The 14,544-nt window shown below is 38.6% G+C and overlaps 1 protein-coding gene across 28 annotated transcripts in view; it reads right to left on the reverse strand.

The window, feature by feature from the left end:
• Positions 1-14,544, reverse strand: part of ACSL4 (acyl-CoA synthetase long chain family member 4) — a 94,894-nt gene that overhangs the window by 57,160 nt on the left and 23,190 nt on the right. For 17 of the 28 annotated variants that reach the window (XR_010154804.1, XM_009439491.4, XM_003317629.5 and 14 more), the window contains one exon: positions 536-588. The exons of the other annotated variants lie outside the window; for them this stretch is intronic. The gene's annotated coding sequence lies outside the window, so the exon portion shown is untranslated. The remainder of the gene's footprint in view (positions 1-535; positions 589-14,544) is intronic. 28 annotated transcript variants of the gene reach the window in all.

Here is a 14,544-nt window from a genome sequence, read left to right on the forward strand (position 1 = left end):
GGAGGGGGAGGCGGAGGTGGAGGTTGCAGTGAGCTGAGATGGCGCCACTACACTCGAGCCTGGAAGACAGAGTGAGACTCTGTCTCAACAACAATAATAATAATAATAATCATAATGAACCCCTGATTGTGCACTTACTGTTAAACTCATTTTAAAGATAAGGAAACTGAGATAATGAGAGACTAAGTAGTTTACCAAAGACACATATTCTATAAGCCTCAGTAGTCAGAACTGGAACTCCAATCCCTGACTCCAGTTTTGGGTATGACTCAAATAGAAAGACGTTGTTCGAATTTTAATTACCACTTGTTCTTTTACAAATGAGTGGCAAATGGTTTAAATTTTAGAAGCTGCACAGGGTAAAATATTTTCCTATTTTGCTCTATAAAATAGTGCCTTTTTAAACACAATCATAAATATTGGTAGAGTTTTTCCTCTATAAAAAGGGTCAAGATGCCTGTTAGTATGGTCACTTAATTTTCTCAAAAAGCTAATAAAATTACACATTTAGAATTTCTAAAGGACAAATACTTACAAATGTCCTCTTTTTCTCTTAAGAAGAACACGAATATCTTCTGTGATTTCAATCTGCAGTAAGAGACAGCATTTATGAGTACAGTGACATAAGAAAAGTGCCCCTTTAAAAGAAATATCGAGTGCTTGTTCACATTATCTGTGCACCTTAGCTCATAAGCCAGGTACTAAAGGAAAAGCAAGAAATGACTAGAGATGAGTGTCTGACTAGAATTAGTGCTCTTAGGATCTCAGAAAGTAACTGAGCCAGACTCTAAGTGACAGTAGTTGAAACTCTATGGAAAAATGACAAGAAGCAAGAGCCATGTTCTTAACTGTTTTATTTGTATCTCTGAATCCCCCATGGTCAGGACCAAAGCCATGTTCAGACACAGAGACAATGTCTGACCACAGCAAACTAGTCAGTCATACAAGACAGCCATCCCCACACACAGATGACTGTAGGCATCTATCCTCCCCTCAAAACCAAAAACGAGTAAGTTCCTTGAAACAACACGAGGTTTCTTCCCAAATACAAATATGACACTGGTCCAGGTAGAAACCTAAATATATTTCCATCTTTTTTCAATTTGTAAACACATCATTTTTGTGACATTTTTCAAGATATACACCAAAAGGACCAGGTAATGGTGACTCATGCCTGTAATCCCAGCACCCTGGGAGACCAAGGCAGGCAGATACCTTGAATCCAGGAGTTCAAAACCAGTCTAGGAAAAATGGCAAAACCCCATCTCTACTAAAAATACAAAAAATTAGCCGAACATGGTGGTGCATGCCTGTAGTCCCAACTACTCAGGAGGCTGAAGTGAGAGGATCACCAGAGTCTGGGAGGTCAAGGCTGCAATGAGCCAAGATTGCACCACTGCACTCCAGCCTGTGCAACCAGAGTGAGATCCTGTCTAAAAAAACAAGAAAGAAAAAAAGAAAAGAAAAAAGAAAAAGAAAAAAATATATACACCAGAAATGTTTGTCAGTTTAGGGTTGAGGGTTTGACCTATTTTGGACAATGCAGGAGTAAACTAGTTACCATCTGAATACTTGGAATAATAAAATAAGGCCTTTCAGTAATTTGATATTGCTTTCTACAGAGCTGGGGCCCCCTGGGCATGATGCTATATTCTGAAGAACTGAGGCTTTATTCCATCCAGCAGTATTCACTACTACTTGCATATGATTATGAGAATAAACCTTCGAGTTTTTTGTTTTGTTTGTTTTTTTTAGTCTAGACGCCCCCATGGAAGTCATATAAACGAACATCCACATAACTGTAATCATCACACTAACTAGCTGGTGTTAATTCATACAGTTAATTTTCTCTTTGCTACCATTAAAGAGATGAAGGAAAGAATGATTTATATCCAAGCCTATTACTAACAAAGGCTAGTTAATAACAGTGAACTACTTTCAACTTTATGTTAATATCCACAATCTACTTTTGTTGAGGGGTTACCAGGGACAGTATCAGTATATGTCTTAACACAAATGGTTAAGATTACTTATAAACAGAAGTCAGGTTATTTCATATGTTCTTATTTTTCTTCCAGAAGGCTAACATTTGCTATTGACATTGGGGGGGGGGGCGGGGAACTTGCATATAGATATTAAAATAAGATCCAAAGAGCTCACAAGGAGAATGCTGGAGAATAAAATCTTCATATTTCTATATAAAAACGTACACATTTCCCCCATAGATAATTCCAATAACTTAAAAATGACCAAAAAAAAAAAAAAACCCATCCTTCTATAAAATCATCTAAAGATCTAAAGGTGGAAGTTGCAGGGGAGAGGGATAGGGGAAAATACAAAACTATCCGCTAGTTTGCTTAATTTGGAAAATAACTCCATAAATAAATATTTGCAAAGGATAGTCAACTCTTGACCCTTGGTACTAGAGAGTGTCAGGGAATTCTCCAAGCTGGATGAGAGCCCCAGCTTAAACCTTCTACTCGTCTCCATTCTTGTAGCCCCAAATTGGCTGAGCAGGAGAAGCAACTCTCAGAGGTTCTCTAATGTGAAGGAAGTAATTTTTCTCAATGCCTATCACCTTAAAAGCCATTTCTTTCATCACAAAAAAATGAAAGTAGCAGCTACCCAGCAAAGAAAAGGAAACCAAATCACATTTTGTAACCTAGCCTAATTTACTTCTACACAACAGAAAAACTGATCCTGCACTCTTCTCTCCTAGTCTCCTCCTACAAAATAGCATCTCCCTGTTAAAGTCATTATATTAAAATAAATTGAAGAAATAATTTAATATAAAAAACTAAGCAGATTACCACCATATGGGTTGCATTTATAGATGATCAGGAATTGGGATGATTTAGCTAAAATTATAAAACAAACTTTAGACTCTTTCACTTCAGATATATGCAAGGTTTTTTCTAATATAAGAAAGTTAGAAAGTCTTAGCCTAGCAAATTTTTAACAGACTGAAGCATATAATATTGTTTGTTTCGACCTAACAGTAACCTGGTGGCATTAAAAAAAGAAAAAAGAGATAATACAGCATCAAGGGTTTATCATCTTACAATTAGAAAAGGAGGCAGCACTGAGAAAGCCCAACTCACCAAATGCCAGTGAGCAAAACAAAGTCCACGCAGCTAATAGGAGAGCAAAAAGTGATATAAAAAAAGTAAAAACTGATACGAATACAAGGCAGTGTCATTCAATTTCAGACAACCCTCATATTTGGGGACAGACTTTAAAACAAATCATTAATGTGTTTGGCTCTAGCCCTCTCTGCAAATAAGTTGGTCTGTTAAGCAATATTTTGAAAACATTCTTCCACAAGTAAAGTCCATACTAAACTTGTGATAGCATCTGTTGGAAATGTTTCAAGCACGAAGAATCATCGTCCTGGACTTAATGTCTCAAAAATCGATCTTAATAAGTTTAAAATAGAATGTTTCAGAAAACAGTGGAAAAATATTAAGAAAGCTTTTGGCCGGGTGCGGTGGCTCATGCCTATTATCCCAGTACTTTGGGAGGCTGAGGTGAGCAGATGACCTGAGTTCAAGAGTTTGAGACCAGCGTGGCCAACATGGCGAAACCCCATCTCTACTAAAAATACAAAAATTAGCTGGGTGTGGTGGTGCATGCCTATTAACCCAGCTACTGGGGAGGCTGAGGCAGGAGAATCGCTTGAACCCGGGAGTCAAGATCACGCCACCGCACTCCAGCCTGGGTGACAGAGTGAGACTCGGTCTCAAAAACAAAAAGAAAAAAAGAAAAACATTAAGAAAGTTTTTAGCATTTAATGTTCAAATCTAAAAGTAAATTCTGGCCAAGTCCTTTTCAAAACAATTCCCTAAACAATGGTCCTCGATAGGTCTTATTTTAGATAAGTATACATAAATCACATATTGGTTAATAGTAGATTAAAACTGCCATACTAAAATACATTTCAATGTTTAAAAATGTTGTTATCAAGAAATACAGGTCAAAAACAGTATGTATGACTGCATTCTAAATATGTACATATATTTGAGTGTTACATATTCATAGAAAAATTGGCAAAATGTACTTCAAATACTAACAGTTATTGCTGGGTGGTAGGATTAGAGGTGAATTGTTTTAATATTTGCATATATTTTGGGTTTTTTTTCTGCTGATTTAGTGTCTTCCAAAATTTTCAAAACTAAAAATTGTATACTTAAAATTTATTTTAAAAATCATAAAGGAACAAGAAAATGTCTCATTAAAAACAGTATTAAAAAACTGTCGTAAGCCAGTCAAACTACTGGAAGGTATCACTCACACGCTAAGCTGTGGGAGAATCTTTTCCCCTTAAGAATATATGTGAGCCAGGCGCAGTGGCTCATGCCTGTAATCCCAGCACTATCGGAGGCTGAGGGGGGCAGATCACAAGGTCGAGACCAGTCTGACCAACATGGTGAAACTCTATCGCTACTAAAAATACAAAAATTAGCCAGGCATGGTGGTGGATGCCTGTAATCCTAGCTACTCAGGAGGCTGAGGCAGGAGAACTACTTGAATCCGGGAGGCAGAGGTTGCAGTGAGCTGAGATCACACCACTGCACTCCAGCCTGGGCGACTGAGTGAGACTCCGTCTCAAAAAAAAAAAATATATGTGAATGTGGTCGGGCATGGTGGCTCACGCCTGCAATTCAAGCACTCTGGGAGGCCAAAGTGGGCAGATCACCTGAGGTCAGGAGTTCAAGACCAGCCTGGCCAACATGGTGAAAAACCCCCTCTCCACTAGAAATAACAAAAATAAATTAGCCGGGCACCACGGTGCACGCCTGTAACCCCAGCTACTCGGAAGGCTGAGACATGAGAATTACTTGAACCCGGGAGACGGAGGTTGCAGTGAGCCACGATTGCATCACTGCACTCCAGCCTGGGTGACAGAGTGAGACTCTGTCTCATAAAAAAAAAAAAAAAAGAATACATGTGAATGTGTAGCACAGGAGAACTAAGTGGTCATAAGATTGAGTCACTTGATTCGTAAATATTAAAACATATTAAATAAATGTTATAACATAAGTACAACTACCCAAAATCTAGCCTGTGCAATGTACAGAATGAACTAGATATGTTGCTTCATGGAAAAGTTAGATAACTTTTTTAAAAAGTTTTTTAAAAATATTCAGGGCTGGGCACGGTGGCTCATGCCTATAATCCCAGCACTTTGGGAGGCTGAGGTGGGCGGATCATGAGGTCAGGAGTTCGAGACCAGCCTGACCAACATGGTAAAACCCTGTCTCTACTAAAAATACAAAAATTAGCCAGGTGTGGTGGCGCACACCTGCAGTCCCAGCTACTCAGGAGGCTGAGGCAGGAGAATCACTTGAACCCGGGAGGCGGAGGCTGCCGTGAGCCAAGATCGCACCATTGCACTCCAGCCTGGCTGACAGAGTGAGACTCCATCTCAAAACAAATAAATAAATGAACAAACAAACAATAAAATAAAAATATTCAAACATTACAAAATATATTAAATGAAGTGAAAGTGTCCTTTTTATCCAACCACCTAGAAATAACAGCTTTTTATGTTTGGTGGGTAACTTTGAAGGCTTTTTTCTAAGCATATTCTAATACACACATACATTTTTTTTTTTTTTGAGATGATGGAGTCTCACTCTGTCACCCAGACTGGAATGCAGTGGCATGATCTCGGCTCACTGCAACTTCCACTTCCCAGGTTCAAGCGATTCTCCTGCCTCAGCCTTCTGAGTAGCTGGGACTACAGGTGTGCACCACAACACCCCGCTAATTTTTGTATTTTGAGTAGAGACAGGGTTTCACCATATTGGACAAGCTGGTCTTGAACTCCTGACCTCAAGTGAACCACCCACCTCGGCCTCCCAAAATGCTGGGATTACAGGCATGAGCCACCTCGCCTGGCCAACACATAGAATTTTTCTTCTTCTTTTCTTTTTTTTTTTTTTTTAGATGGAGTCTCGCTCTGTCGCCCAGGCTGGAGTGCAGTGGCATGATCTCGGCTCACTGCAACCTCCGCCTCACGGGTTCACACCATTCTCCTGCCTCAGCCTCCCGAGTAGCTGGGACTACAGGCACCCACCACCACGCCTAGCTAATTTTGTGTATTTTTAGTAGAGATGGGGTTTCACTGTGTTAGCCAGGGTGGTTTCGATCTCCTGACCTTGTGATCCGCCCGCCTCGGCCTCCCAAAGTGCTGGGATTACAGGTGTGAGCCACTCCGCCTGGCCAACACATACAATTTTTAAACAAAAATTGAACCATACTATCTATACATGTCTGCAACTTGCTTTAAAAAAAAAAAAAAAAAAACTGGGCCAGGCGTGGTGGCTCACGCCTGTAATCCCAACACTTTGGGAGGCCGAGGTGGGTGGATCACCTGAGGTCAGGAGTTCGAGACCAGCCTGGCCAACATGGTGAAACCCCATCTCTACTAAAAATACAAAAACAAAATCAGTCAAGCGTGGTGGTGGACGCCTGTAATCCCAGCTACTCGGGAGGCTGAAGCAGGAGAATCACTCAAACCCGGGAGGCGGAGGTTGCAGTGAGCCAAGATTGCGTCATTGCACTCCAGCCTGGGCGACAATGGCAAACCTCTGTCTCAAAAAAAACAAAAACAAAAACAAAAAACAAACTGACTCTCTTACATGTCTTTCCATGGCAGAATACATAGATCTATTTTTTAACCATTCCAAGGCATTCCATTGATTGCATGACCATATCACAATTAAGTTAACCCATATTCTCTGTTGGTAGACATTTGGGGTTTTTCTAATTTCTGATCATTTGAAAGATCAGAATGAACATCCCTATCAATATACTTATGCTAGTGATTCTAGAGGATTTATATCTAGCAGAACTGCTGATTCAAAAGGGTATGATCATTTTATATTTAGTCTATTAAAAATTGCCCTCCAGGCCTAGAAGCAGTGATACCCCAATAGCAATGAGCATATCCAGCACACAGATCTTGTTCCAAATACTATTCTCCAAGAAAAAGAACCAGAGCTCTTTGGAGCAGTTGATTACGGGGCTGAGGCAGGAAATATTCAAGATGAGGTTAGTGTTTTCTGGTGCCAAGGAATAAAAAAGTGCTGAATTTTTTTAAATGGGGACATGTGAAAAGGACACAGGGGCCAACCCAAAAAGAGTTCCCAATGGCCACAGCTGGTATTAACACAACCTGGGCAACAAATAACAGTAATACTAGATTATATCCCACAGAATAAAATAATACCCACGAGTCCATACTAATATAAATGAACGATTAAATAAGTAAATGAGGGAGAAGAGACTAATCTTACTCATAGAAGAATTCTAATAAATGTAGAAGGAATAAAGGAAATAGAAATCTCCATTAGAACACCACAGGAATAATTACTACAGGCAAAATCCATCAGTGAATGCTAATGCTGGTGAGCAAAAGCTGAAACTGGACATTACATTGTCTCAAAGTATCTCCCCCAAATATGTATTAATAAAAAGTGTGTGGATATTACTTCATTGCAAAGGGGAAAATGATAACATTACTGTGGAAAAACACAGCTGATACCATCTTAACTAGGTGATCAGAGTTACCTTCACCAGTAATAAGGTACATCTATATCATGTAAGCCCTAGTTTGATTCACTGAGAAGAACATAGCATCATTTTTGTGGTATTCTTGCCCAAATTGCATAATCTCAATCAAATCATGAAAAAACATTAGATTAACCCAGATTAGGAACATTTTTAGTTTTTATAATTGTACTATAATTGTGTAACATGTTAACATCAGGGGAAATTGGGTAAAGGACCCATGGAAATGGTGTATGATTTTTGCAACTCTATTGTGAGTCTAAAATTTATTTTTTTAAAAAAAGTAAAAATGCCCTCTAAAAAAGAATATAGTTTCATATTCCCACCGGCAGTATATTAATATGCCCATTTCCCCATATCTCCTCCAATACTGGATTGAACTGTTTGATAGATACCAAAAACACTGTCTTAATTTTTTGCTTTTCACTATTAGCTAATGAACATATGAAAATATTTCACTGGCTGGGTATGGTGGCTCACGCCTGTAATCCCAGCACTTTGGGAGGCCGAGGTGGGCAGAACACTTGAGGTCAGGAGTTCGAGGTCAGCCTGGCCAACATGGTGAAACCCTGTCTCTAGCAAAAATACAAACATTAGCCAGGTGTGGTGGCAGGCACCTGTAATCCCAGCTATTCGGGAGGCTGAGGCAGGAGAATTGGTTGAATCTGGGAGGTGGAGGTTGCAGTGAGCCGAGATTGCACCACTGTAGAGTGAGACTCCATCTCAAATAAAAAAAAAAATTCACTATGTCTGAATTTCTTAGACATATTAGATAAATATTGTGGGGTTTTTTGTTGTTGTTGGCTGTTTGTTTTTTAGTTTTAAGTAGTAAAATATATCTCCTTTATGGCTTCTGGTCATTTTCCCACTTCAAGACTATAAAATTATTCCCTCGCATTTCTTAGAAGTATGATTATTAGGTCACAGATCTTATAAACTATGCCATATTCACATTCTCTGATACCTTCTTGCTTGAGATACCAAACTGCATATCCATGACAACAGTCATATTTCCTTGCATAGATAAATATGCAGTATTCTGATAGTTTTCACTTTATCCATTTTGAAGCAATGTTTATTTTTATTTTTCTTACTTAAATAAGGTAAAAATTACAGCAAATAAGCAATGCTTATTTATCTTAGACCCATTCTCTTCATCTAAACTCAAAGACAGAGTCTAGTTTGAATGCCAAGAGAAATAGTCCAATCTTAGCTAATAATTCTATTATCATTCATTTCGTTACATAAATTCTCCCCCATGATTAGTATGAAGATATATAAATACGATGTAGATCTATCAAGTGCCTAATGAACTGCAAGCACACAAATTTCACTCCTTACATACCAAGTTGTAGACTCTCAGAACCAAAATAGGCTTTAAAGTAAAGATAATGAGCTTGTCTCTAAAAAAGAAACACTTCTCTTGGGCAAACCTGGAGGACACTATGCTAAGTGAAATAAGCTAGACACAGAAGGACAAATACTACATTACACCATTTATAGAAGGAAACTAAAAGAGTCAAACTCATAGAAGCAGAGAGCAGAATGGTGGTGACCAGGGGCTGGGTAGAGGGAGAAACAGGATGGTATTAGTCAAATGATACAAAGTTTCAGTTATGAAAGATGAAAAAGTCCCAGAGATCTACTGTACAGCATGGTGCCTATAGTTAACAATACTGCATTGTGTATTTTAAAATTTGCTAATAGGGTATATCTTATTTTAAGTGTTTTCATCTCACACACACACACACACACACACACACACAAATAACAATACATAAGAGGGCAGGAGGAAACTTTTGGAAGTGATGGATGGGTTTATGGCATAGATTGTGGTGATGATTCTCTCCGAACTCATTGAGTTGTATACATTCCATCTTTACAGCTTTTTGTATATCAATCATACCACAATAAAATGGCTTTAAAAAATGAGGGATGGGTCATTAATTATTGTCCATTTTTGGTGCCAATAGTTTTCAAAGGCTACTTTTTAATTATATAGGTGTAATCATTCTCTAGGGAAAAATGAATACAAATTAGAGTGTGCACACAGAGGTTTCCAAATGAATCCATTCATCTCTCTTTAGGAAGTCTCTGCAGTGTACATTTCTTAGGACAGTTTTGCTTAAGGAAGTTTAGCTTGTTCTGCTACCAGTGACAGAGAGCAGGATAAAAGACACAGGGAACCAGTGAGATGCCTACTAAAATAAGAAATGGAAGATGCTCAAAGACAAACATTGCCTGGTTTGACATTTTGTCTGTGTGGTTTATTCTGCCTATTTGCTTCCTTTACCTGAGGCTTAACTGAAATCTCCAGTTTCTGAACCATACTTTTTATCTCGGCTTTGAAATTCAGTTTAAATATGTACCTTTTGGGAAATTGTTGCTATTTATTTTTTTAACCACAAACCCACCCATCCTTCATATTTAGTGACAAATAGAAGCTATTAAAACACTAGAGGGATTTTCAATATCTGATCCAAGGAAAGCTTTTTTAAATGCCAGAAAATTCCTTTGAGAGGTGGAGTTTTGCTTTTGTTGCCCAGGCTGGAGTGCAATGGCACGATCTTGGCTCACCACAACCTCCACCTCCCGGGTTCAAGCGATTCTCCTGCCTCAGCCTCCCGAGTAGCTAGGATTACAGGCATGCACCACCATGCCTGGCTAATTTTGTATTTTTAGTAGAGATGGGGTTTCTCCATGTTGGTCAGGCTGGTCTCGAACTCCCGACCTCAGGTGATCCACCCGCCTCAGCCTCCCAAAGTGCTAGGATTACAGGCGTAAGCCATGGCGCCAGGCCCCATTTACTTTTTAGCAACAATGTTTAAATCTTGACTTTTGAATAGGGGTATATACTAGCTTAAAATAACTTACTATAACACAAATAAATTATGGAGTGAAGTTCTAGGTTGACATTAAAATTTATTCATCTACTCTTTACCTTCTTCATAGAGGTTGTAAGAATTTTAAAAATTGAATACAATGATAACTGTAAAATAATTTTAAAAAGAAAGAAACAGTTCCCCCCACTCCATGACTAAGAAGCTAAAATAGGGTCTGCTTTCTAGAACATTAAGAAAGCACCCTATGTGCTTCCCTCTATACTAAAGTTACGAAATTCTTTCTAATCAGTTATAATTACAGCTTTACTCTTAAGATCATCTTGAGACTAGATAAAAGATGAATGTGAGAATACGAAAAAACAACAAGAATGCACACCATTCCTTTTCTTTCAGTTACCTAGAATTAAATTAGCAGCAGTATCAACAGGGAAAGCACATTCTCTTTATGAGTTCTCAATATATCAGTTGCATTTAAATTAGAATTTTTCAAAGTCATAAAAATCAACTGATCATACTTTTTGAGGTCCACACCTAAGAAACAGCTTGATTATCATGAAACAACTACTGGCGAAAAAACTTTCAACATATGAAAATTGCTGTCACACTGATAATTCTTGACTCTGAATTAAGAATCTTATGATACTGATTTTTAAATATTTTGGACAAACAGATTACATAACAGCAAACACTGACCTTACCACAACTCTCCTTTCCAAGTTTAGTCAAGAAGTGTGTTGATACATGGATGAATCTGAATTTACAAGGCATTCATTAAAATACTACAGACCTGAACAATACTTGAAGAAAGTGATTGTTACCTTAAGTGTTCTTAACCAGAAAGTACTCCTGTGTATCAAGACTTCCCACAAAATTTGTACAATTTTTGCCAGAAGGTATGTTTTGTTTTTGTTTTTTAAAATGGCAAAAACATAAGTCTTACACACAGAGAAATGCCTAACGTAATGAGCAGAAAGTACATATGGAATTACAACTTTAGGAGAAAAAAATAGCACTTTCCTCTACATTAGAGACTGATAAAAGTATTTCAGAAAGGAAAAATAAATTTTTAGAAACATAGACCCTTAGAGTTAAAATATGGTCCGTTTAGACAATTCTCAAAGTACCAGCTGGAGTTACCAGTTCCTTGCAGTACTATTACTTATAATATTGCATCCTTATTTTAATTCCTGCCATGAATAACTTTTATTTACTAAAACAGATAGCAATGCACTGGGGGTCCATAAAAACTAGTGCCAATTAAGAATAAAGAAATTACTCAGTGCTGCCAAAAGTATACAAAAAGGCACTTTATATACTGTTGACAAAAGTAGAAATTAGTACATGCTAAATAGAAAATAACTTGGTAATATGTGACAACAGGCCTTCAGTTATACTTCCTGCACTTGTAATTTCACTTTCTATTTCTGGGAATATCCTAAAGCTGCAGTTCTCAAACTTTTGGGCACCAGAGACCAGAGGTGGAGCTCAGGCAGAAATGCTCACTTGTCGCTCACCTCCTGCTGTGCAGCACAGCTCCTAACACGCCATGGACCAGTACCGGTCCATGGTCTGGGAGTTGGGGACCCCTATCCTAAAGGAAATCATTAGAGATTCACACAAAAAAATAGAGGACAGTCATCATGGTGGTACGGATAACAGAAAAAAAAAAATAGGAACAACTTCAAATTCCCAATAGGAGATTGGTAAAATAATGTATCCATGTGATCAAATACTATGCGGCCATCAAATGCAGCATTGCCAGAGTATTTAAGAGTATGAGAAAATGTTTAAGATATATGAAGTGAAATTGGTTTAAGATGAAACTTCATACTCAAGATCAACTTCCTCAAATTTATGTAGGCTATAAACCAAAATATTAATCTCTAGGTTGCAGAATTACAGGTGATTTTTTTTTTTTATTGAGACAAGGTCTTGCTCGGTTACCCAGGCAGGAATGCAGTGGTGCAATCTTGGCTCACTGCAGCCTCGACCTCTTGGGCTCAAGCCATCCTTCCACCTTAGCCTCCTGAGTAGCTGGGACTACAGGCATGCGCCACCACATCAGGCTAATTTTTTGTATTTTTGGTAGAGACAGGGTTTCACCATATTGCCCAGGCTGGTCTCCAACTCCTGGGCTCAAGCGATCCATGTGCCTCAGCCTCCCAAAGTGCTGGGATTACAGGCATGAGCCACTGCACCCACCTAGAGGTTACTTTTAGTTTTATCCTTATAATTTCCCTACATTTTCTAAAACTTCTACAGTGAATGTTACTTTTATCATTTAATAATAAAGTAGAAAATATAGCACCAGCCTTTCAATTAATTCTAATGTGTGTCTATGTATTGATAGTAACAATGAATATGGTCCAAAAGGTGTTTAGCCCTACTCAAGTGGCAAAGTAATACTGTAAAAGGAGCTAAAAGTTGGCTTTATTTGTACTGAGGAAAGCAGGTTAGATCTTCTGTTTTTAAATTAGGCTCAAAGCAAAATAAACTCTTCTTTTGCTCATGTAATATAGCCTATAAGCTAAATAAAATGAGGGTTTTCTCCCTTACTATAACTACCATGGTTAACTGTTTTCTGAAGCTAAGCATCCTTTTGGTGTCCCTTATGTCAAAACGTGACTAACAAAAATTGACTAGTACAAGCTGAGTCTCCCTAATCTGAAAATCCAAAATCTGAAATGCTCCAAAATCTGAAACGTTGTGAGCACCAACATGACACACAAAGGACATTCTCATTGGAATATTTCAGATTTTTGGATTAGGGATGCTCAACCAGTCAGTATATAATGCAAATATTCCAAAACCTGAAAAATTCCAAAATCCAAACACTTCTGGCCCCAGGCATTTTGGATAAGAGATACTCAACCTGTAATAGCAAGTTAACAGACAATATCAAAAAGCCAGACAATCATGAGGGGTTCTGCACAGATGAAGTATAAATTTCTTTAAAGCTAAGAGTTCTACTTACTTATCCTATTAAAACAAATGGGAACTCAAATGCCAGATTATATCTGCATGAGATAGAATAGGTACCATGCCATACTTGCAACCTTCTGCCCCATAATGAAAATGTTTTTCAACTGACCAGAATCAGTCCCCTACAGGAAATTAAGCCTGCCCCAGGAGAAGGTAACTCAAGCAAAAGGAACCAAATGAATATCATTCCTTTGATGTCTGTGATTAGTAGACCCAGAGGGCTACTTTCCACACGGGTGATCAGAGGGCCTGTGAAAGGAGGGGATTTCAGAAGTGAGCTTTCCATCAGTACTTTTTTCTTTACAACCTGGTTCTGGGACCAAATACTCAAACTTCAAAGGATATCATCTTACCTGTCTAGCTTCAGACATTCCAATCAACTGTGCTATCACATTACAAATGTGTACTAGCTGACTTCAAAAAGTAGGAGGCAGAAAAGGCTGAATCATTTCTTTCTCTCAAAGTTTTTATTTCGAAATGTTTCGAGCAGTGGTAAAATATCATTAAGTAATTTCACTTCCTGTAAGGCCCACACATCTACAAATGTGTCCTGCAATAACCCCAACAGGGTCTGGCAGCGTGGAGTTCACAATGCTAAAAAGTATAAAAAGAATACAGCTGCTACGCATACAATTCCAGTATAATAATACAATAGAATATTTTCTCAAAAATTAACTTTTACTCCAAAGTAGAGGGAAATCTCTCCGTCACTGATGGTTCGCTAAACTGGGTTGAGTCAGTACTTCGGAAGCTAGAGTCACAAACCTGATCCCCAGATAAACTGGTTAAAATGAAGGCGAGGCCGGGTGCGGTGGCTCACGCCTGTAATCCCAGCACTTTGGGAGGCTGCAGCAGGCGGATCACTGAGGTCAGTAGTTCAAGACTAGCTTGACCAACACGGAGAAAACCCGTCTCTACTAAAAACACAAAATTAGCCGGGCCTGGTGGTGCATGCCTGTAATCCCCTCTACTCAGGAGGCTGAGGCAGGAGAATCGCTTGAACCCGGGAGGCGGAGGTTGCAGTGAGCCAAGATCACGCCATTGCACTCCAGCCTGGGCAACAAGAGTGAAACTCTGTCTCAAAAAATAAAATAAAATAAAATGAAGGTGAACACATTTCCCAGCTTTCTGAGGACTGTCCTGT

Source organism: Pan troglodytes, chromosome X (assembly GCF_028858775.2).
Source record: "Pan troglodytes isolate AG18354 chromosome X, NHGRI_mPanTro3-v2.0_pri, whole genome shotgun sequence".
Taxonomy (NCBI): Eukaryota; Metazoa; Chordata; class Mammalia; order Primates; family Hominidae; genus Pan; species Pan troglodytes.